The following is a 24,966-nucleotide window of genomic DNA, read 5'->3' on the forward strand; positions in this document are numbered from 1 at the left end:
CACCTGTACATTTGTAAAGGAAGACATTACGGGCTGTGAGTGCGCTCGTTTTAAAATCATCACTAGCCCTCATTTCTCCCTCTCTGGCCTTTTTATCTATAGACCACCGGGCCCCACCTCGAAATTCACAGAGGAATTCTTAGAGATAGCACATGCTCTGGTTGCAAGCTCCGCTAATTTTACGATCTTGGGGGACTTAAACCTCCACTTTGACTCCATCTCGGATCCGACCATCAGTAATCTTTTAGCGGACCTAACAGCCATGCAGCTGACCCCTCTTTTACAATCCTCTACTCACTCGGCTGGCCACCTACTCGACCCGGTTTTCACTAATATTCTGGAAGCCAAAGCTGATCCTCCCAAACCCATGGGGTGGACTGACCACTTCCTTGTCACATTTGTGATACCGGCCGCTACTCAACCCAACAGGGTGTCGCCCGCCTCCTGCCTTAAACGGCCCTGGCACAAACTCCAAAATATGGATTTTCCTGCCAGTTTAGGAGAACCTAATTTCGAAATCACAAACGACATTAACAAGTCATATGCCGCCTTTCAGGAATGGATCACCAAAGGACTCGATACCATCATACCAGCTAAATGGACCAGAGGACGGAACACCCCCTCTAACCCATGGTATGACGAGAACTTAAAAAATCTTAGAAAGGAATGCAAAAGAGCGGAATGCCACTGGAGGAAAGAATATAGGGACAAGGACAAAGCTACTTACTTGGCCACACTCAAGCTATATCATAAAGCTATACGCACTGCCCGCGCATCCTTCTATGCCAAAGAAATTGATTCCAGCCCCAACCCCACGAAAACAATTTTCAAACTGGTCCAAAAACTACAAAATGGCGGCAACCCTGCCTCGTGTATTTCCTCCACTCAGCAGTGCGAGGACCTCGCCACTTTTTTTACAGAAAAGGTGAGGAAGATCTACAACACCTTCTCACAAAACCCCTCTGCCCGCACTAGCTCTCCCCACTTCTCCTTCAAAGGCCCCGGGCTCACCTGTTTGCCGGCTATCTCCCACGAGGACCTAGCTAAATTTTGCAGAAAGGTGAAATCCGATGCCCCCTCTGATCCCATGAGACCAGCCCAGTTTCTGGGTGCTCTGGACTTTTTTCTTCCCTCTTTGGCCACGCTCCTGAATCTCTCCTTTTCATCGGCCACAGTACCCACATGTTGGAAACAGGCCTGGGTCACTCCCATTATTAAAAAACCCACCCTTGATCCCACAAAGCCAGAGAACTACAGGCCCGTCTCACTGCTCCCCTGGGTGTCCAAACTTGCAGAAGCCCATGCGAACACCGTACTCACTGGCCACATGGCCGAAAATAACATCTTGGACCCCTCCCAACACGGGTTTAGGCCTGGACACAGTACGGAGTCCGCCCTTCTTTCCACCACCGAACAACTCCGGAGAATTATGGACACCGGTCAGAGTGCTGCACTGATACTGCTCGATCTCAGCGCAGCCTTTGACACGGTTTCCCATGATATCTTACTGAGCCGCCTGGAAAGCATTGGGATCAGTGATCGGGCACTTGAATGGTTACGATCATTCCTCACGAACAGATCCTTTTGTGTGTCAGCCCCTCCATTTATTTCCCATTCTCATGCTATTGGCCAAGGAGTCCCACAGGGCTCTGCCCTCAGTCCATCCCTTTTTAATTTGTATATGCAGCCTCTTGCAGCAGTGGCTAAAGAATGGGATCTCACGCTGGTGTCGTACGCCGATGACACACAGCTGGTAATCACCCTCACTGAGTTGCCCTCTATCTCTGCTACAAAATTTAGGGATGGGCTGGCCACAGTAGCCAACTGGATGACGGAAAATTGCCTACAACTGAATGCAGGGAAAACCGAGGTGTTACTCCTGGGCAAGATCCCCAGCTGCTGGAATGACCACTGGTGGCCCCCCTTGCTGGGCCCCATCACCCCTCCCAAATCTCTGGTTAAAAACTTAGGAGTATGGCTGGATTCCACGCTGAACTACCAAACTCACACCAAAAAGGTAGCAGCTACATGCATTGGGCTGCTGAGAAGCCTCAATCCCATTCTAGGCTTCTTTGACCCCAAAACACGGCAGCTCATTGTCCAATCCACCATCCTGGCCCGACTGGATTATGCGAGCGTCCTATTATTAGGCGCCAACAAAGCAGAGACAACCAGGCTTCAGCGAATTCAGAATTCTGCGGCCAGGGCAATTGTTGGCCTTCCCAGAAGGTGCTCTGTTAGAGCCACCATACAGAGACTCCACTGGCTACCTGTGGAAGCCCGCATTCAGTTTAAGGCCCTCACCACTGCGTTCAAAATCCTGAAAACGGAGGGTCCTGAACTCCTCCCATCGCTGCTAACTTCTTACACCCCCCAACGCAATCTTCGCTCCATGGGTCAACATTTAGTAGTGGTCCCCCGCACAAAGCTCTGCCGCATCGGGGGTCGCTCCTTTAGACTTCTGGCAGCAAAACTATGGAACTCCCTGCCCCTCCACATCCGCCGCCTCGACAACCTATCCGCTTTCCGCAAAGCAATAAAAACTCACCTCTTCCCACGTCTGTAAGCCTCTACTCTCCCTACCCTCCCCCCAGCAGGTTGTGCTATGGTTCTTAGCGCCGGGACGCCCCGTTGCTGGGGCAGCTCTCGCGCTCAACAAACCTATAACATAACATAACTTAACATAAATCAGTAAAAAAAAAATTATACTAGAGAAAAATCCAGACATAAGGCATCAAATTGACTTTTATGCTTATTGTATTCTTTCTTTTAATAGTCGTTTCACATTTAGGGCAGACGAAAACACATGAAAACAGCCAATGCATTTTCATCACGTGAACTGTCAAATTTTATTATTAAATTGGTAGGCTTACTCTTGCACCGCTACCATTCCACGACAGCCACATACTTGTTTCAAGGGCCGACTTGCATTCTAAGGGCCGATTTAGGGCCCCGGTCGACTCACGCTGTCCTCCCGGGTGCAAGCTTTTCAGGCGCCATCTTGGGGGTAGTTGGAGGCTCTGCGCTCTAGTGCTCGGGCGATTCTCGGCCCCGGCACTATAAATTGTGTTCGGTGCTTAACCTCCGGTTGACACCTATAGCTCCCTGGCACTCCCTCGGAGGCAGGAAATATTTATCTGTCTTGGGAAAAAATTGTATTTTAACCTTGTTCGTTTTTAACATTTTCATCACGTGAACTGTCAAATTTTATTATTAAATTGGTAGGCTTACTCTTGCACCGCTACCATTCCACGACAGCCACATACTTGTTTCAAGGGCCGACTTGCATTCTAAGGGCCGATTTAGGGCCCCGGTCGACTCACGCTGTCCTCCCGGGTGCAAGCTTTTCAGGCGCCATCTTGGGGGTAGTTGGAGGCTCTGCGCTCTAGTGCTCGGGCGATTCTCGGCCCCGGCACTTCACTTATGGCAGCCAAATCTCGCCCGCGCAGCGGGCGGGCGCAGCGGGCGCGCCGATGGCGCGCCGGAGGCGCGCCAGAGGCAAGCCCGTCTGGGCCCGTCCGGGCCAGGACGGACCTAGGGCCTAAATCTTTGCCCGATTGTAGTCTACTGGCCACAGGTAAATTGTTACCCTTATGCTATTCGAGAGACGATTTGTTGTCATTCCGTCCTGTTACCAGGCAATATTGTTGGAACACAGTCAAACCGGACGCACCTTATAGACGGTGTGTTCACTGCCCCAAGATTGGTAATGGCTCCAAAAAGGGAGAGCTTTTGTCCTCTTCCCTGTCCCTGGCCCTATTAAACTGCCGATCCTTGGTTAAGCACTCGGATGAAGTTAATCTAATGATCCAGGATCATAAAATTGATGTTCTGTTTCTTACAGAAACATGGCTCTCTGACAGCTCCGAGTTCGATATAGTTAATTCCTTGCCCAAGGGCTACGCGATACAGTGCCTGCACAGGCCCCATGGCATAGGTGGAGGGCTAGCTATAATTTATAAGGAGACTCTAACCTGCAGGATAGAAAATGGCATGATCTCTGACGCAGAGAGTATTAGGTTTTCCATCCAATTATCCCCTAATTACTCGCTGTCAGGGCTATTGATCTATAGACCTCCTGGTGGGGTCAAGCATTTCATTAGCTCCCTGCTGGAGACAGCACTTACACTGGCCGCCTCAGCCCCTAATTTCCTTCTTTTAGGAGACTTGAATCTTCACTTGGAGGACAGGGGAGATAAGGTGGCTGTGGATTTGCTGGCTGACCTTGAAGCATGTAATTTGATCTTGCACAACAATGAACCCACACATTTGATGGGCCATTTATTGGACCCTTTATTTTCTAATGTTTCTCTCCTGGAGGCCTCACCGCCATGTCCCCTCCCCTGGTCAGACCATTTTCTTATTCCTTTTAATCTGACAATCATGACGGATTCTAGATCTGAATGTAAAGGCTCTATTCGTTCTTCTCATAGACCTTGGCCCAAACTGTCCTTTGACGACCTAACCACTGCTCTTGAACAATCTATTCCTGCCAAACTTTTGAACCCCCTTGAAGCAGATCGCAGTTTTCATAATTGGTTACTAAAAGCACTGGATTTGGTGCTTCCTAAGAAATGTAGTTCCAAGAAAAGTAATGGGTTTAAAAACCCCTGGTATACAACTGAACTGCGCGACCTTAGAAAAGTCTGTAAACGTCTGGAACGCGCTTGGCGGAAAGACTGGTCCAATAATAGTAAAGTCCCCTATCAAGAAGCCATGAGGATATATAAGCTAGCCTGTAACCGCACGAAAGCGTTTTTTTATGAAGAGAGAATCAGGACTGCTTCCAGCTCATCCAGAGAGACATTTATTATAGTTAAGGAACTCCTGAACACCCCCTCTCCTTCGCTGCCACAAGCTACGAGCACAACTCGCTGCAATGAACTTGCACATTTTTTTGATAACAAGGTCAGTAAAATTTTACAAAATATTCCTCTTAGTACTCTTTCCTTTGAGTCACCCACGCAGGTCGCGAGTGGTGTGAGCCCTCTGTGGGAAGTTATCACTCCCATAACTGAGGAAGACTTCCGCAAAGAATTATCCAATCTTAAAAGTGGTTCCCCCTCGGACCCTATGCCCATCTATGTTCTTAAGCGGATTGCACAGACCATCTCTTCACGGGCCACGGATCTTTTGAACGCCTCCTTCGGATGGGGGGAAGTTCCCCCTAGCTGGAAGAAGGCGATGGTTAAGGCTCTCCCTAAAAAGCCAGGACTGGACCCTGATGATCTGGCAAACTTCCGCCCCATTTCTTTGTTGCCAGGCCTGGGCAAAATTGCAGAAAAGGTTGTTAACCGACAGCTGTCCACATTCCTAGAAGGCCATAACCTGCTCAAGCACTCGCAGACAGGCTTTCGCCCTGGCCAAGGGACTGACTCTGCCCTGATTGCAGTAGTGGAGGAAGCCCGACGCATTCTTGATGCAGGAGGATCCGCAGCTGTGGTCCTTTTAGACCTCAGCGCGGCTTTTGATACCGTCAATCATGGTATCCTTATTCAGCGCCTTACTAGGATGGGAATATCTGGCCAAGCTTTAAGCTGGATCACTTCCTTTCTGACTGGACGGTCCTATCAGGTCTGTGATGGCACCAACGTGTCTGAGTCGATCCCCCTCCAGTGTGGTGTCCCGCAGGGCTCCTCGTTGAGCCCAACGCTTTTTAATATCTATATGGCCCCACTGGAGGATGTGGTTTCACCTTTCGGGGTGAAAATAGTGACCTATGCGGATGACACCCAGCTTGTCGTCTCGCTATCTCACCATGAAAATGCGGCAGAAAGATTTGGGTGCTGTATGACAGCCATTATGGCCTGGATGACAGAATCTCGGCTGAAACTTAATGGTTCCAAAACGGAACTTATGATGGTGGGCAATCTCTCCACCTCCCTTCCCAAAACCATGTGGCCCCCTTGTCTGGGTGAAGTGCCTCAACCCAAGAATGAGATTAAGAGCTTGGGAGTGTGGTTAGAGCCAGACCTGACGCTCAGAGTACAAGCGAAGAAAGTGGCAGGGATCTGCTACGGTTTGTTACGCTCAGTCCGAAAGGTGTTGCCTCTTCTCCCTTTCAGCTCAAGGAAACTCCTGATTCAGGGGCTAATACTATCAAGGCTGGATTACAACAATGCCTTGCTGCTTGGTGCCCCTGAATCAGCCTTCAACACCCTTCAGCGAGTACAAAATGCGGCGGCCAGAGTTTTGACAGGCACTGCAAAAAGAACTTCGGCTAAGCCTGCTCTTAAAGCTCTCCATTGGCTTCCCATCCGGGAGAGAGTTAAATTTAAAGCCCTTTCTATCGCCTTTAAATCTCTCCAGGGAATTGGCCCCCCTATCCTTAGGGACCTGATATCCCCCTACAAGTCCTCGCGTGCCCTCCGCTCTGATGCGAGCAATTTTTTGACCATCCCCAGAGTAAAGAGAACTCGCTCAGGAGGCAGGAGGTTCTCTGTGAACGTAGCTAAGATCTGGAATGAGCTTCCTGCTGCTCTACGTTTGGAACCCTGTCTCCAGAAGTTTCGGAAATCCTTAAAGACCTTCCTTTTCCCAAGAGACATATGAGTTCCGTTCCGAGGATCTTGGAAGCTAGTTGTGTGTATCAGCGCTGGGACGCTCTTGGGCAGCCATGCGCTTAAGAAATCTAATTCCATTCCATTCCATTCCTCCACATAGGGTCTACTTCAGGGCAAATATTACTCTGTCCACCTGAGTCCTTAATATTCGGTGTTACCAATCTATCAGAATTATATTAAAACAACTAGCGGCCTGAAAAAAAGAGAGTTAAAATGTGTCTCCAGGCAATGTTTATCTTGTGGGTTGGTGTAGAAGCAATGGCCGCAGGAAGCAATAATTTAGATAGTGCAATCTGTAGGACTTGATTCAAATTAGACCACCAAAGTACCGACATTTTTGGCAATGACAAAAACGCATGGATTTTGTCGTTCCGATTTGAATCTACAACCGTTCTTTGTATTTTTCATCTCTAAACTTGAACTATGTACCAGCTCTCAATTGGAAGCTATCACTTATTAAATGTAATAAGGTAATCCGATGTTATCCTATGGGAGAGATAGGTCTCACAGTAGTGAAAAAATGAATTTAAAAGTTCTTTACTGCCAGGACATGTAAAACTTAAAAGTAAATGTCCAACTTTAAAATTTACTGCACCCTGCCATCTGCGCTGCCTAGGGCCTACCCTAGGATTGTCTTTCATCTATCAAAAAGGAAGGTATGGGCCTGGCAAAAAGTTTATTTTGTCAGGTTGAAATGACAGTTTTAAACTGCACACAAAGGCACTGCAATGGTTGGCCTGAATCATGTTTGAAGGGCTGCTGAAGTGGGTGGCACAATCAGCACTGCAGGTCCACCAGTAGCATTTCATTTACAGGCCCTGGGCACAGGTAGTGCACATTGCTATCTACTTATAAGTAAACTAAACATGCCAATAGGGTTTGAGCCAATAGTGCCATGTTTAGAGAAAAGTGCACATGCACTTTAGCGCTGATTAGCAGTGGTAAAGTGCTCAGAGTCTTAACACCAGCAAAAACGAGGTCAGAAAAAGTAAAGGGCAAAAAGTAGGGTGGACGACCACTCGAAGGCTAACAGGTCTAACAGAGCCATTTTAAATTCTCCCTAGTGTCTGATTGGCTGTTTTTCATTTTTCTAAATGTAAGTTCCCTACCTCTTTGTCTCATACCATGGAAGTAGAGCAGGTGAATGCGATAACCTCAGCAGGGTTGAGCTGCAGAAACGCTGCAAGGTGAGGGGCTATGTGAAGGAAAAGAGGCTTCAAAGCTGGACCTTCCAATAGCCCCCGCATCTCAGAGGAAGTCACTAGGATGCAATTCCTCCCTGAGGACGCTGAAGATGAGGATCCTAATGTTGAGAATCCTGATGTAGGGGAACTTGATTTGTGAATGGAGGATGATCTGGATGTGTGACCTCAGCCAAACCTCCCAGAGAAGGGAGGTCCTCTACCCACTGAGTGAGCCCAGTGTGAGGGCAGGAAGTAGTGTGTCTTCAAAGGGTTTGTCTCCAGAGGAGCTGAAGGACAGGAAGTCCGAAAGGGAGCTAATGTTGCAGTTGACCAAAATAAGACCAGAGGCAGAGGAAAAGAAGGCTGAAAGATACTTTGTAGAAAAAAAGTAGTGGAGCATTAGTGAAGCATTAACGAACTGGAGATTAAAACTAGACAGAGCTCTGAATCCAGCATCAATGGTGGCTGCTTACTTGTAACGTCTGAAGGTGAGAATAATATCTGCATACCCAAAGATATGGAACCCAATTATGTAGTGGGAGATGTAACTGACAAAAGGCTTGCTGCATATGAGGTGGCGTAGAGGGTGCACAAGATCCCAGAGGAGCACTGAGTGAGGTGACTTGTGGAAGTATATGCCTGCAGTGGGGAGGGATATCCTACTCACACTAGCGCTAAATGACCAGACCAAGTACGCCCCCATGAAAGCCATTCATTTTGAGCTGACCCCTGAGAAATATTGCCAGAGCTTCAGGAACAGCCACAAACTCCCAAACCAGTCTTGGGTAGATTTCTTAGATTACTGTAATAAGGCACACAATGGCTGGGTGTGGGGCAGTAAAGTTAATGATTATCATGGACTGTACAACCTGATTCTGAGGAAGCACATGGTCAATATTTGTTTTACAGAGCTGCTCTAGCACCAGGTGGATAGCAAGCTGACTGAACCCAAGAAGCTTGCTGAGGAGGCGGACATCTGGGTCAATACCCAGGCATCCAAGAAGGCATCTGGGGACACTCCCAAAAGGGTAATTAGGGTTCCCACCAAAAGAAGGAGGAGAGAGATATTAAAAACAAGAAGGAGTTCTCACAAGACCCCAAAAATAGTTCACAAGGGAAAGGGTCCCAATCCCAATCTGATGACCAGAAAAAAGTCTTCACATATGAAAATACCGGTAAGTTTGTCCCTAAGTGCTACAAATGCTACCAGTATGGGCACATCAAGGAAGACGCCAAGTGCCCTAAGAGGGAACAAACACTGGGTGGTGGACAGTCCCACGGTTACTCTAGTGTAGCGATTGGAGCAGAGATGGTCCCAGTCAGTGTGGGCGGGGGAGGGGTAGGTGAGGTTACCTTGGAAAGATGGTCCCAAGGCCCACATGCCTGCCAATACTTCCAAGTATAGGCATTGGGTCACCATCAATGGGCAGATGGTGGAGGCTCTGAGGGACACATGAGCCAGCATGACTACTTTGAGGTGTTATCTGGTGTCCTCAGAGCAGGTGATACCCAATACATTTCATAAAGTTGTAGTAGCAGACAACCAGCAGCTCTGGTTCCCTTTGAGTGGGGGGGGGGGGTCTCAATATCTTTTACGGTAGCTGTGAGCCCTGCCATGCCTGTGGATTGTTTACTAGGAAATGACTTGGAGCACACTGCCTGGAAATGTTGGGGTTGGCTGAGTGGGTTTGTACAACCACTTGGTCCATGGCTGCCAGAGAGGAGAGTCAAGAGAGCCTGGAAGAATCGCTCAGGCAGATGCAAAGAAACGGAACAGTAAGAGGAATAGGAAACCAGTCCCTGAAGCTCCCGCAGTTTTCTGTGTGACAAGTTGAGGGTGGGACCACCAGGGACAAGCTCTTCAAGGTGTGGAGAAAGTGCCCATCCCTAGAGAGGCTTAGGTGGCAGGGCGAAGCAGAGGCAGCTGGTGGCACATCTGGAGATCACCTGATTTACTGGGAGAACAATCTCCTTCACAGTGAGCCGAAGATGTCTGTGCATTGGGCAGCATATGTACTGGTGGCCAGCCAATGGTACAGGGTCTTTCTACAAGGTCTGGCTCATGAAATGCCTTTGGAGGCCATCTGGGGTAGCACAAGACTTTTGACAGGTTTGTCACCCACTTTTATTAGCCCTGAATGTAGATAGCCTCAGATGCTTTCTGTAGGACTTGCCTCAATTTCCAATCTATTGTGAAGACGAAAAAACTCAAGGCTCTCCTGAAACCCATACCTATTGTTGGCACCGCCTCTGAGAGGGTGGACATCGACATTGTTGTGCCGTTGCACCCCAAAATTGCCTTGGGCAACAGGTTTATCCTGGTTTTGGTGGACCATGCCCCACTGTACCCAGATCCCATCCCTCTGATGATCATAACTGAACCTGCAGTAGTTATGGTTTGAAGGGGATTTTTACCCAAGCGGTTTTCCCCAAGGAAGTGGTGTCAGACAGGACCATCAACTTCATTTTTTAATTGATGAAGTCCATGTTGAAGGAACTGTAACCTACAAGTTCTCCACACCTTACCGCACCTAGACTAAGGGGCTTGCTGAGAGATTCAACAAGACCCTCAAGGGCATGAATATGGGCCATTAGAGCCCATGAGGTGGAAGTGGGGTGTCCTTTTATCCAACATATACTGGAGGATGGCTATTTGTTGAAACCGTCTATTTGCACTGTTTTTAATATTTGTTCGTAATCATCTAAGAATAAAAATTGTGGACATATTACGCAACAATTTTAATATTCACATTACACCTTTTTTTGCACTGCACTTTCTTCCCATACACTCGATGTAGCAAAATCTTGCTCACATCTGCTTTGACGCATATGTTGAAAACATCCTTGGGTTCCTTCACCACTAGGATGGAGTGTCAGCCCTGTTAACGGAGACCCACATGATGAAGCATGTCACCATGACTGGTGAGTGATGGGAATCCGTACAACTTTTGTATATTTTTGGGTAGTTTTGGCATAATTCAGTCTTTTGTTGTCTTTGTTGATTGAGACTCCAGGGTATGTTTGTGTTATAAGTCCTCTTATCCTGTCTACTCTTTGCATACAGGGTAGTACCACAGAAAGAAGTAGGGTTCAACCCTTTTGAACTCGTCTATGGTCACCCTGTAAAGGGACTTCTTTGTTTGGTGAAGGAGGGGTCGTAGCCTGAAACCCAAGAAACCCCCTAAGGATGTGGTTAGCTACATCTAGCCCTCCTCAACCAAATGCAGAAATTCTGGAAAAAAGCTTCTGAGAAGTTAGAAACTAGCCAGGAGGTGATGAAGCAATGGCATGACCAGAAGGCCACTATGGTCTAGTTTTCTTTTCTACCTTAGCTCATGCTGAGTGCTCCAAATTGTTGCTACGAAGACACTGCACAGGGATAGCAGAAGACACAGCTACCCTTTTGAGGCCACTAACCCCTCTCCATTCAAAGGACACCAAGGCCATTGGATGCACCTTAGCCTGACTGTCAGCTTTGACTACTGTGTAGGTCTGTCCAGCAGATATTGTTCTGAGGACACTAGTTGCTAAGGCACCATGATGATACTGGCACCAGTGTCTCTCAGGGCTTCCACCCTAATCCCATTGATATTTGTCTCTTGTTTGTATCTCTCTCCAGGTTACTGAGCCTGACAGCCAGGGTAGATACATTCACTCCTCTCTCTGAGACTAAAGTTGCCTCAATGAGCACCTTGACACGGTCAGGGCGCACCTGTGATCTGACGACTCACTACTGTATTTATTGCAGGTGTGCTAGAGGCATTCATTTTGTGTTTTACAGCTAGGGCCTCTAGTTCGGTGTTTAAGGGCTTTATACTCATCACACCAAACCTTTTTGGAATCACAGTTTTGACCCTGGTACCCTTGGGCTGTGAAGGGTTTCTAGGCCCACCCACTTGAGAAGAGTTTTGGGAGCCTGAAGAAGACTAACTTTTGTCTTTTTATTTTGGGTCCCCATGAGGGTCTTTTTTGCCTCTTCCTTTTGGTCACCCCCAGTGGTAGTCATGGTCACTCTTGTTTTGACCCAGTGGTGTGCCTTCGCCTCCAACTTTAGAGGAGAAAGTGGACCTAAGTCTACCAGATGGTGATGTAACTTCTCATAAAAGAATTACTTGGTTAATACTTTTTCATGATTACATTGTAAAGCCCTTCATAGTCATGCACATTGTTACCAGTTCACTGAAAAGTCACTGAATTCCACCCAGGACTCACTCTGGGTTTATTCAAGTCTCCCTGAATTGTATCCTGCATTCTTCAGTGGTGAGTTCAAAGCCCAATCAGGGTAACCTTCATGAGGTCATAGGACTCAGCATCTTTCCCATTCAATGTCAAAAGTCTATCCCTGCCTTTTCCTGGGACAGAGGTAGGACAGAGGTAGCATCTGCTGACGCCGTCCTGCTTCTCATTGCATTTATCTCGGGGAGTGGGTTACTATTAATTGTTTTTAAACTGCTTCACTTTTAGTGTGTTTTAATTTCTACTCTTCTAACTGGTTGTTGTTGTCTACCTGCCCCGTTCTGCCTTGGCTGCAGTGCTGTTTATGCGGAGGGCAGGGAGGAGTTCTGGGCCTCATTTCCACCCGGCTTCTTCTGGGGTGGTGGGCACTCTAGTCTTGCAGCTACCTCCTACTTAAAAGCTATGGCACCTTGTGTGCCAAAGGGGTGCTAAGGCAAGCCCGTCTGCACCCATCAGTGTCCCGGAGGCAGCCGGCGCTTGCCATGCTGCCCGGTTGGTTGAGACACAACGTTCAGTATGAGTGTGATTTACTTCTTAATTTGAATACCCCCAAATCATGCCAGTGCTCAATAGCTGAAGCAGACACATAGGCTAACTTTTTCTGTCCTAGTGGTAATTGGACCTTTCTCCAGATCTCAGAAGTGTCTTGTAAGCAGTGTGTTTTAAGCCATGAGGGAAACAGTACAAACAAACACAGGAAATAATTTAGGGCAATACTTCTTAACACACGGTCGCTGCAAAAACATGAGGCACAAATCCATGACCTCTTGTCAGATGACAGCCGGGATCACATATTTTTCACAGAATCATGGCTATGCTTGAGGCAGCAGGCAATGATTGGCGCCAATTTTCTCTACTGTAGGGCTTAAGTTCTCGGGCAACAGCTGCTCTTTGTTCATGTCTTCTTCTTTCCATCAAATATGAGGTTCAAGGTCCAAGGATGTCACCTAAATACTAAATTTAGGGATGTTAAAGGGGGAGACAAGAAGTAACCAATGGGCTACCTACTTTTACAGTGTCTACACCCTCTAAGTGACCACTTTCTGTGGGGAGAGGCACTGCCCTAGCCCTGACAGGTTGTTTTCCCATCATCTCATGATGGTGGATTTTTAAGAGAGGGGTCCACATCACCTGTCACACCTTTGTGGTGGTGCTGGCTGAATGTGGACACTATCCTCATCTAACTCATTTTCCCGCCTGTCCTCCAACCAAATTTGGAGCAAGACAGGGGGGTTGTCATTCCCCACTAACTGGGGAAGCCTGGGGTGCACTTCAAATGCGACATTGCCTTTGAAGCTTCCCGCTCTATAAGACCATTCTGGCCTGGAGGAGGTGTGAAGCACCTCCTCCCAAAGCAGGCTTTGCTTCTGGCATCTGAGAGTGCAGGCTCTCACCCTATGAGGTCAAAAACGTATCTGGTGGTGGCAGCCTGGCTATGCCTAGTCAGAGACCACACCAGTGCTTGGTAGGTTTTATGGTGACCATCTAAAGGGTCTTCTGTCTGCATTTATTGACAAATCCACCAACAGCATCAGTGAGGATTTATTAAGCCAAGGTACAGTGAAGCCATCATGGAGCTAGGAAACTCATATTGACAAGTAACAAACCCATTTACTCTATGGCTTTCTTGTGAACTTCCAACAATATTAATGACAAGCAACTCTATTCAAAGCAGAATCCAAAACTTCATATGGACAATTCAAAACAATCATTCAAAATAATAAATCCAAATGTATTTTCTTCATAGAATTTCCTTTCTTGTTGCGCCACAAAAATAGTATTTCACAATTCCCTTCACGATTCCCAATGCATTTCGGTGCAAACACCTTCGTCAGGGGAATGCTGCAAAAATGTAGATACAAATATATTTCCAATAATATAAATTCTAACAGTAGTGCAAACAATGTCTCATGCAACTGTAAATCTTTGAAATATAAGGCGTGTTACAGCCCCAAAAAACACTAGTCATGTGTACAGAAGAGGTTCAAACAGTGATAATCCATGCATGAATATGTAACAAATGATAAACATTAGCCAAGAAGAAAAGTAAACCATGTGAAAAGCATGTGTAAAAAAGTGTTCATAACACACAAAGATGAGCGGTGTGACTTAACCCTGTGCATCTTCTAGTTACCTAAACCATGATTACATGCTAAAAAATTGCTCAGGTACAAGCTTTACTGGCTTACCTACTGGAACATCATGCAAGGTATGGACAGTCTGCTATGGTGAACCCGCGAGGCAAGTGCACGCTAGCATGGGAGAAAATAGCATAACACGCTGCCATAAACAACATGTTTCCATAACTGAAACCCCCTACCTAAACCTGAAGTCCAAAGGAATCACCTACCTATGGGTCCGGGATAATACGACAACTCTGTTATGTAAACCAACACTGCAGGCGAGTTCAGAAGGCTGTAAACGGAAAGCGTAAAGTCAGCGCCTCTGCTGAATGAATCAAGTGATCTTGAAAGGAACTTGAACGAACCCAGTATTATCTGGCACTCACCGTAATCTATGCTAGTTTTGGGTCAAGTTAGCACTATATAAAACTCTGTAAAAAAAAAAGAAGAACTGACCACTAGCCTAGTGTCATGCCCGATACCGTCATCCGGTATTGACTGTTTAGACCAACGTCAATCTCCACGCTGGTATCGGGGGCAAGATGGCCGCGGGCGGGTTGTGGTGAGCAGTCGCACCAAAAACCTCTCTCCCATCCGGACGCTATAACATGGAATATCTGGGCGCTATAATGCTATAATGATAGTGCTAGACCCTCCGGATGGAATTTGCCGGTGAATTTGCTTTTATGACAGCCGGATTCAGTACTGAGGAGTGCATGGTACCCGATCCTGGTTTGGTTCCTGGTCAGCCGATTACTAGTCAGTTTAGAAGTGAACTGCTGACTGAATTTGGCAGGCTTACACGGAACTTGAGAGCTCTCGCGGGCAGTCTGCTGAAGCAAATTAAGTACATATCAGTACTTGGACTCAAGGATCTAAACGATTCGTGGCACGCAAAAATGTCAATAAGATCCCTGAAGGCTGACAAGATGAAGTCAAGAGAAGGGGTGGAGATCGGTAAATCAATCCCTATTGCACCGGAGACACCCGTTACACTGAAGGCACAAATGCCGGCGAAGAACCCGGGTGCTATTAGGAAAACGACGGCGCCCCCTACAAAAAAGAGACCGGATCAAAAAGGAAAACCACTGGGCGGAGAGGAGAGCGCTACGGTAAAAGGGCGCACCAAAGGAGTGGAAAAGCCAGCGATTCTTAAGAAGAACAAAGGAACCCCCCTTAGGCAGCCCACCTTAGCGGAATCATTTACTCGTCCGGTTTGCGCGGAGACGGCGGCCTTGGTAGTAGGACCCCCCGGTGATGCAGAATCGGACCCGGGAGCTAGTCAGAGGAGCGTCCTCGTGGACGCAGCGGCAGCAGCAGCGACGGGAGCTGGAGACGTTACAGACGCTGTGACAGACGCCGAGCCGGCTGTTGCTAAGCAACTGCCTTCTGAGAGCCTCGAACAGAACGCTGACAGGAGCATAGAAGAGAAGGCTCATGAGAATGTGGGACAGAGGGTTGTCAGAACTGCCGAGCAGAAAGGGGTGGAGGAAACTCTGCAGAGGACGATTATTCTGGACAAGGAAAGCGGTAAGGGGGAGCCAAGGGGGCAAGAAAATGCAGATATGTTGCAGGCAATCATGCAGGTGGAAGCAGAACTATTGACTAATTCCTCTAACCCCACATGGGGAAGTTCGATAAGCCTAGTATCAGAAAAAGCAGAAGCTGGACACCCCAGGGAAAAAGAAGATGTAGGCTCTCTGGAGGGGGAGCATTTCTACTCAGTAAACGAGGATTCCGATGTTATACAACAAGAGGGAGAGACAACAGATGAAGAGGAGGAAGAAGAGGCAGAGAATGAGGAGGATGAAGACGAAGATGAAGAAGGTTTATTATCAGCATCTACCTCCTCAGGAACTGACCTAGGCAAAGACACTACACAAAGAAGGAAGCAGATAAGGCGCTGCAGGTATGAAAAATCACCCACAAGAGGTGCTGAGAGGAAACTGGACTGGGACTATTCGGCAACATCGCAGACATATCAGGAGGAGCACGAAGTAAATCCAAGGCAAGACGATGCATTAGGAATGGTATTTAACATGTTGAAACAAATACAATCTGAAGCGAGATCTACAAGTCGTAAAACAAGACAAGACTTTAAGAAGATTCAAACGACACTCCGGAAAACAAACAAACTATACGAAGGTCTGACGGGGAGAGTTGCTGAGGTGGAGGAAAGAACAGGCAAGATGGAGGATGATTTCCGTAGCTTTAGCGAATTTAAAACACAACAGGAAAAGAGGGCAGACGATTTTCTTTGGAAGATGGAAGATTTCGAAAATCGGCAGAGACGCAATAATGTTCGCATTCTGGGGGTGGAAGAAGGGCTTGAAGGGCAGGACCCCAGGGGGTTCATTGTCAAACTACTAAAGGGTGCTTTTCCTGAGTCCCAGTGGCAGTGGGAGGCAGAGATTCAGAGGGCGCCTAGATTCCCCTTTTTTCAGCGTAAAACACACGGAGCCGAAGGAGGCTCTAAAGCGCCGCTCCCCAGAGCAATATTAGTGTATGTTGGTAACTTTCTGCTCAGAGAAGAAATTATTCAGAAAATCAGACCTGACAGCAAAAGAACTGTGGAGGGTATTAGCTTCTTTTCGAGACCAGACTTCTGTCATGTGACAGTTGAGAGGAGATGGAGGCTCAGAAGTATGATCCCGCAGTTTCAGGCCGCAGGTTCAGAGGCGTATTTGCTATTCCCAGCCAGACTGAAAGTGATTACAAAAGGCAGAGTCAGGATGTTTATGTCGGAAGTGAAAGCACAGGAGTTTATTCAAGAATTGGGAAGGGAGAAGAAATAAGAAATAAATGATTGATCTCAGCTAAGCCGGTTGAAGATCTTCAAAGTAAATCTATGCTCCCGTGAGGAGAGATGTATTTGGTAGAAAGGGGGGGGCACTGGAGAAGGTGGGAGAGGGGTGCGACTAACACAACCAGGAAGTGTCCACACATAGGCCATTGCTGACCTATTTGCCTGTAGGGAGGGGGATGGGGAGGGAAGGAGCGGGGAGGGGGAGGGGAGGGGATGGGGGAAAAAAATCAGTGGAAGGGTATAGTTTGGTTATGTTTTTTAGCACACATTAATTGCATATATAGTTTGATGTTTACTTTTTTGAGTAGAGAAGGAAGGAGAAAGTTTGGAAAAAGAGATAAGATGGCTAAAGAAGTAGTTGGTTTACGAAGAAATGTTATTTGCTACAATGCACAATGTCATATAAGTTAGCTTCTATAAATGTATGTGGGTTAAACGATCCAAGGAAAAGGGCGAATGTAGCGGCCTACATTAGAACTCTACAAGTAGACTTAGTATGCTTACAGGAAACGCATATAGAGGAAAAGCATATATATGTAATGAACCAACTGGGCTTTGATGTACTTGCAGCTAGTAGGCAGGGATCTAGGACAAGAGGAGTGGCAATCCTGGGGAGAAGAAGAGATGCGGTAGTTAAAAGAAAAAAAGAAGATCAATGGGGGAGATGGGCCATCGCGGAATTATGTTTTAAAGGACTCAGGTTAACACTAGTAACAGTATATGGATCTACTGAGGATGATCCGGAGATTTGGCAATTTATAGATACAGAATTAGCACAGTGGCCCGAACCAGTGATATGCTGTGGCGATTTTAATCTACATGACCCCACAAGTTCATTTATGAATACAGGAGCGGTGTACAGTGGTAGAAAGAAAAAGGTAAATGGGGCTATCGCTAACATGGTCAACAATAATCTTTTGGTAGATCCCTGGGCGATGCAACATCCACTGTTAGATAGAAGTACTTTTTTTTCGGCACCACATCAGGTGTTGGTAAGACTAGACTACTTTTTAGTTTCAAGGTCTTTGGTTTCGGAGACACAGATTGAAAAGCTACCAAGGATTATCTCCGATCATAGTCCATTAGTATTGACAGTGAAGGTCCCGCAATCACAGAATAAGAGGTCAACATGGACTTTTGAGAGGAGTCTTCTCCAAGATGTCGAATATAGGAAGCATATGGAGGGATGGATTAGGTCTTTTTGGGAGATCAATCATGGTACTGCCTCTATAGGGCAAACTTGGGATTGCTTCAAAGCTGGGGTTAGAGGAGAAACATTGTGCTATGTATTGACAAGACGCAAGAAGGAGAGGTTAAAGACTGAAACCATCCGGCAAAAGTTGAATATAGAGGAAGGAAAATTAGCTGCTGCAGTAGAATCTAAATCCAGTCTGGAATATGTATTACTAAACCTGGTAGAATTGAAGGCAGAAGCTGTAGAGAGCTTTTCTAGAAAGCTTGCTGAAAAATATCTAGCTAAAAAAGAAGAAGCCTATGAGTGCAGCGAGAAAGTGGGACATATTCTTGCGGTTAAAGTTAGACAGCAGAGGGCAGCTGCAGAGATAAAAGAGATATTGGATCCATTGGGTGTCACGGTCACAGACCCAGATAGGATAAGGGATGTTTTTAGAATATTCTATGAAAAATTGTATACACGGGAAGACACAGGGGGAATAGTGGAAATTAGCAACTATCTTAAAGATATAGTCCCAATATCTATCTCAAAGGAGGAAGGAGAAATGTTAGAATCTAACCTAGGCTTGGAGGAATTCATCGAGGCATTAGGCAGTTTACCATCAGGAAAGGCATCAGGGCCTGACCAAATTCCGGTCGAGTTTTATAAAATATTTCGTGATTGTTTGTTGATTTATATGTTTGAAGTTATGTTATATGTACAACAAGGCGGGCAGCCACCGGGTTCATGGGGAGGGGCCGATATAATTGTCATTGCTAAAAAAGGGAAGCCCTCAACTCTCCCGGGATCTTACAGGCCAATCACACTGATGAACTCAGATGTTAAGGTATATTCAAAGATGCTGGCAAGGAGATTAGCAGGCTGTATTGAACATTTGGTGAGCCCTTCACAGCATGGCTTTATACCTGGGAAGGGTACTACACAGCATATTAGGACAGTGATTACTATGTTGGATGCTGCAGAGGTCACAGGCGACCCTATTTCAGCACTCTTTTTAGATGCTGAGAAGGCTTTTGATAGGGTCACCTGGGAATATCTGTGGGAAGTTATGAAGTGGTGTGGTATCGGGCCAGGATATATACTGGCCATACAGGCCCTATATAGAGACCCGGTTGCAAAAATTAGAATAAATGGAGGGCACTCAGATTTAGTGCATATACAAAGAGGGACTCGTCAGGGATGTCCGGCATCCCCATTGCTTTTTGCCCTATACATAGAGCCACTACTTCGCAAATTAGAGGCAAATCCTGTAATTCGGTCAATGTCATTAAATGGTTGCACTGTGAAAACTCTCGCCTACGCTGATGACGTGGCTATACTGACTCCGAATCCGGATACAGCTATGGGGGGAGTAGAAGTAGAGGCGTATGACTTTGGGCGGGTCTCGGGATATAGCCTAAACAAAACAAAAACCCAAATTATCATGAATAGGTTTGCAAGTAGTCAGGATAACAGAGTGGTCAACAGTGCAATATATTTAGGAATTGATATTTCTGCAAATTTGGAGGAGTTAGTCGAGCGTAATATGGAGCCACTGATAGCAAAGGTAAAAAGTGACTTGGAAAGGATAAACAACTTGCACCTTTCTTTGGTTGGATGCACGAATGTGCTGAAAATGATGGTCCTACCTAAATTTTTGTACCTATTTAGGTCAATACCCTTAATTTCTGAGAATAAATGGTTTAATATGTTGGAAAGTATAGCTAATAGATTTATTTGGGCCCAAGGAAAAACCCGTAGAGCTTATAAATTCATCACTTTACCAAGGGATAGAGGGGGTTGGGGTGCACCTGATTTTAGACTGTATTATTTGGCTGCTGCTCTCCAGTATATGCAGGGACTAATAGGAGGAGGCGGGGGGTTATCGAAGACTATTAATATGTCAATCGAAGCTTATACAGTGGTATTAGGGCAAAATACAGAAAACTGAGTCAGAAACGCCCACGATTCGCGTTCTGACTGCGGAAGAGTGATGGACAACCGTGTCTTCCAATGGCTAGCCTCCATTTATGGAGCTAGCCAATGGAAGAAGGGGCGGTTTCAAGTCCTCACTATTGAGCTAACATTAGATTTCGCCTTGGGCGGAGCAACTGCTACGCAGTTGCTACGGCTAAGGTGAAACCTAAAAAGCACAATCTGCCGAACAAAATCTAGCTTTCTGCCGTATTCAGTGTGTGGGAAAGTGCCTCTTTTGACATGGTTAGCCCCCAATTTTTGCTTGATGCTTGATGTGATTTTGAACTGCAAGTGCACTTGGTCCTTGCTTTCCAGTTTCCCAGTGCCAGATCTCTTTCCAAAAACTGTAACATGATTGGCACAACTTTAGCCACCCCTGTAAGTCCCTAGTAAATGGTACCCCTATCACGTAGGGCATGGGCACTGAAGAGGGTCTACTGTGGCTGCAGCACAAATTATGGAACTCCAGAGACCCCTCACCAAGACTATGCAAACTTCCATTGCCGGCTGCGTGTTGTGGTGCAGAGAAACCTAAAGAGACAACATGGCACACAGCTTTGTGTGCTATACCATCATACATTGCATGACATATAGGTAAGTCACTCTTACTGAAGATCTCATATCCCTAAGGCAGGGTGCACTATATCTCATGTGTGGACATATCTGCATGAGCATATATGACCCTTCAATATTTGAGTCATTCTCGGATATTGTTAGTTCACAAGAAACAACAATAAAGGTGTGTAACCTGCACACCAATTATATAAAGTAATTTCATTCAATTAAACAATAAGTAATCCAAACTAAACAATGGTGCTGCCCTTGGTGAAGCCTGGCTAGCCCCTGCCAGGAAAGGAATATGTAACAATTATCAAACAGAGCCTTTTTGAACCCAAGAGCGCACTGTTCACCAATCCTATAAGGTGTCAATGCTTAATGCAGCAGTTAGATCAATACTTATTTATACAATAAATAAAATGTTTTGAGTTGTTGCTATATTTCAATATGTGTGAATACTCAGAAGTCCTAGGGTTCACCAGCAATATTAATGACAAGCAACTCTATTCAAAACAGAATCCAAAACTTCATATGGACAATTCAAAACAATAATTCAAAACAATAAATCCAAATTTACTTTTTTCGTCGAATTTTCTTTCTTGTTGCGCCACAAAAATGGTATTTCACGATTCCCTTCACGATTCCCAATGCATTTCGGTGCAAGCACCTTCGTCAGGGGAATGCTGCAAAAATGAACATACAAATATATTTACAATAATATAAATTCTAACAGTAGTGCAAACAATGTCTCCTGCAACTGTAAATCTTTTAAATGTAAGGCGTATTACAGCCCAAAAAAACACTAGTCATGTGTACAGAAGAGGTTCAAACAGTGATTATCCATGCATGAATATGTAACAAATGATAAGCATTAGCCAAGAAGAAAAGTAAACCATGTGAAAAGCATGTGTAAAAAAGTGTTCATAACACGCAAAGATGAGCGGTGTGACTTAACCCTGTGCAACTTCCAGCTACCTAAACCATGATTGCAGGCCAAAAAATTGCTCAGGTACAAGCTGTACTGGCTTACCTACTGGAACATCGTGCAAGGTATGGACAGTCTGCTATTCACAAGGATTAGGAGGATTAGTTCAGAGGATGCACAAGGCAGAGCAGACATTGAGAACATATCTAATCAATATTTAAAAAGAGGCTACCCACATGAGATAGTGGAGGCAGCGAAACAGAGAGCCTTCGATCTAGACTGAGCGCGTTTGCTAAAAAAATCTGACAAACCCCCAACAAATAGAGAGGTTTGTGTTCTTAAATATTCCACAGCATCCAGAGATATAAAGCTTTGGATTTCTAAGAGTTGGGAGATCATTGAACAGAAAGATGACTTCAAGGAAGTATTTAGGAGTCGCCCCATTTTTGCCTTTACTAGATCAAAAAACCTTAAGGAATTCTTGAGTCAAAAAACTTCCACACGTCAGAACAGGGCACAATCAAGTATGCGAAAATGCCACAACTGCGGACACTGTGGTAATGTGATTGTGGGTGACAAGTTCGCACACCCGCACACTGGGAAACAGATTTTGTTACGACACACATCTGATTGTAACACCAGTATGGTGATATATGCTATCAAGTGTCCGTTTGGGCTTGTGTATGTTGGTCGCACCACTAGAAAAGTTAAAATCCGATAAACGGAACACAGGAGTATGATCCGCACATCAAATATGAAATTATGTTTAGCGGTACACTGGGGGGAAGCTAAGCATACCATACCGCAGTTACGCTTTACCATACTAGAACAGGTGTCAGCTCTACCACATGTTGATAGTGCCAGGCATCTGGAACAAAGAGAAACTTTCTGGATTGGGTTCTTAAATACCATGCAACCTTGTGGTTTGAATGATAAAATTGAATTTACGTGTTTCCTGTGATGTATTTTTCTTTATTATTTTTTGCATTTAATCATGGATATGTTGTCATTTACGTTTCTTGTGTTTGATTTCATTGTATATAATGTTCTGATGCAGATTTGTGTAAACATCCATTATTGTTCATAAACACGCATAGATCTTCGGTTTGTAGTTTTAACTGCGAGTACATGTGTGGATACAGTCACTTGTGGAGTGGTGTGGATCAGTGGAGTGGTGTGGCTCACTGGTTAGAGGCGGCAGACCCGGAAGCAGAGAACGGCCTGGGACCAGGGTTCAATTCCCGACGTGGCAGGGTCGTGGACCAGGGTCAGCGGACTTGATAATTCTCGTCTCGGTGCCTACTCTAGCCAGGGATCACACTCTGCAACTCTGGGCATTACCTTGCCTCATCTCTACAACGGCCCCCCACATTCGCCGGGGATGCCTGGTTTCACCTTGGAGATACCCAGTAGGGACCATCTCACAGGGATAGCCAGGACGGGGTTCCCCAGCAGTCTACAGCGCCACGATGCCTCAGGGCAGCAGTGCGCTTTACAAGACACATACATTTACATTCACTTGTCCTTTACTATGACATAACCCTGTCATCATCTTGTTAGTAAGCTTTACTTTTCTTACTGCAGGGGAGCGACTTACCGATATGGCCGGAACACGCATCAAGATGCGTTTAATATATAATTTATATATTAGGCAATAATATTTATTATTATTCTTATTATTACTGCCGATATTGTGTTTAGTCCATACTGTTTTGACGATCGGGTCCGATGTTGCTGCACGCCCTGATCCCGTTATATGGCATGTATATTGGCAGACCTCAGAGGGGGATGCTTCTCATTCCCCATGTAGATTACATATGTCTTGGATGATGGCATTTACACCTCATAGAGTTGTTTTACATTACAACAGGGCGACTTTCATTCGGGACACTAGGAGCAGTTATAGTTCCCGGTAGCGCTACATGACGTCACACGCCGACCGGCGATTCAAAGGCGGCGCACTATCACATATGGCGTTTAGTTAACGGAGGACAGTGCAGATTTCCGATGGGTACAGCCAGGGCCGTTTCTAGGTGTTTGCCACCCTAGGCGAGAATTGAAAAATGCCGCCCCCTCCCTTTTGCTACCATCACTCTCTCCCCCTGTTATCCAGGCTAGAGAGGCACAACCTCTACTGCCAAACTCTTCTATGTTACTCTCATTTACTATCAGGAAACACGATCACACAGTCAGTCCAGCAAACGACCTCAACGAAAGGCCCAGGCCAGACCGTTACGGTAGCCATATACTCACAGAACTATGTACACCGATGCCCAATAGAGCCTTGTGTTTAAATACCACGAGGCGTCCAGTGCACCTCGTTTTCAAAACCAGAAACAACAAAAATAATAACTTGCTCCATCTTCCAAGGCCAGACCTAGTGGTTTTGCCACGCTTGTTTTTTTTCTTTCACTGAGGCACCTAAAATAGTTATCATCTACCATTGTATCCATTTAATAGAGGCTGATCACAACAATTAAAAGATTTCCACGTCAGGGAGATTATAGTTCATGATACTCAAATCTGCGCTAAACAGAGACTATGGCAAGACGTTAATAAAGTTTGGCGTACAACACTGCTTCTTGGTGGTGTGAATAGAAGTTATTGACAAGCTTGTGCGTGGTACCGCTATAAGAGTAATCCTGACCAGAATTTGATCCGTTGCAAGGCAGAATGCACACTTCACCATAGTTTACAAGTGGTTTCATGTGGTGGAACACCTTTAACCAATGTCACGCCGTGTTGCCGTGTGTCCTGGGCCGCGCTGTGATTGGCTGCCGGCCCGGGACACCCCGTTACGCCATTTCCCCGACCGCCGCTGGAGAAAGGTTGTGCTGCCCGCAGTGTATCGTGTAGAAAAGACCGGATTTAGATCGAGATATTCCAATGAAAGAGCGCACATCACACTTTACGAACTTGAAATTTCAATATCCCATCAAATAAACGGACCAACTTGTACAGGGCGCTATTAAGCGACGGGTTTTCTAGGCGCTGGTAAAAAAAAAGGCACCGGACAGACACGTGCTCGTCGTCCAAGGCTCCCGTTCTCGTGTGTATTTATAACCTAAATATTTTAAAATGTAAGAAATGTGTAAGGCGCTATTAAAAGCCATGGTTTTGGGCTGCTGTAAACACAACCTTCAGACACCCTAAAATAATCATAATAAAAAATCGATGAATCCTGTGTCTGCCCTTTGTCTGTTATCTGTATTTCCGAATATTGGCCGCTCCTCATTTCATGGCTCAGAACCGCTGCTTCTCTCAAACTAGTCACCTACAATTTAATCATTTCTAATCTCATTGGGCTGTCTGTTCTGTCATTAAAGATTGGCATGAACACGCACATATTTCACTAATGACCCCATCTTAATGCTCTTACTTTAACCCACCACATCATTCATTCATCCATTCACTCATCCG

Source organism: Lissotriton helveticus, chromosome 2_1 (assembly GCF_964261635.1).
Source record: "Lissotriton helveticus chromosome 2_1, aLisHel1.1, whole genome shotgun sequence".
Taxonomy (NCBI): Eukaryota; Metazoa; Chordata; class Amphibia; order Caudata; family Salamandridae; genus Lissotriton; species Lissotriton helveticus.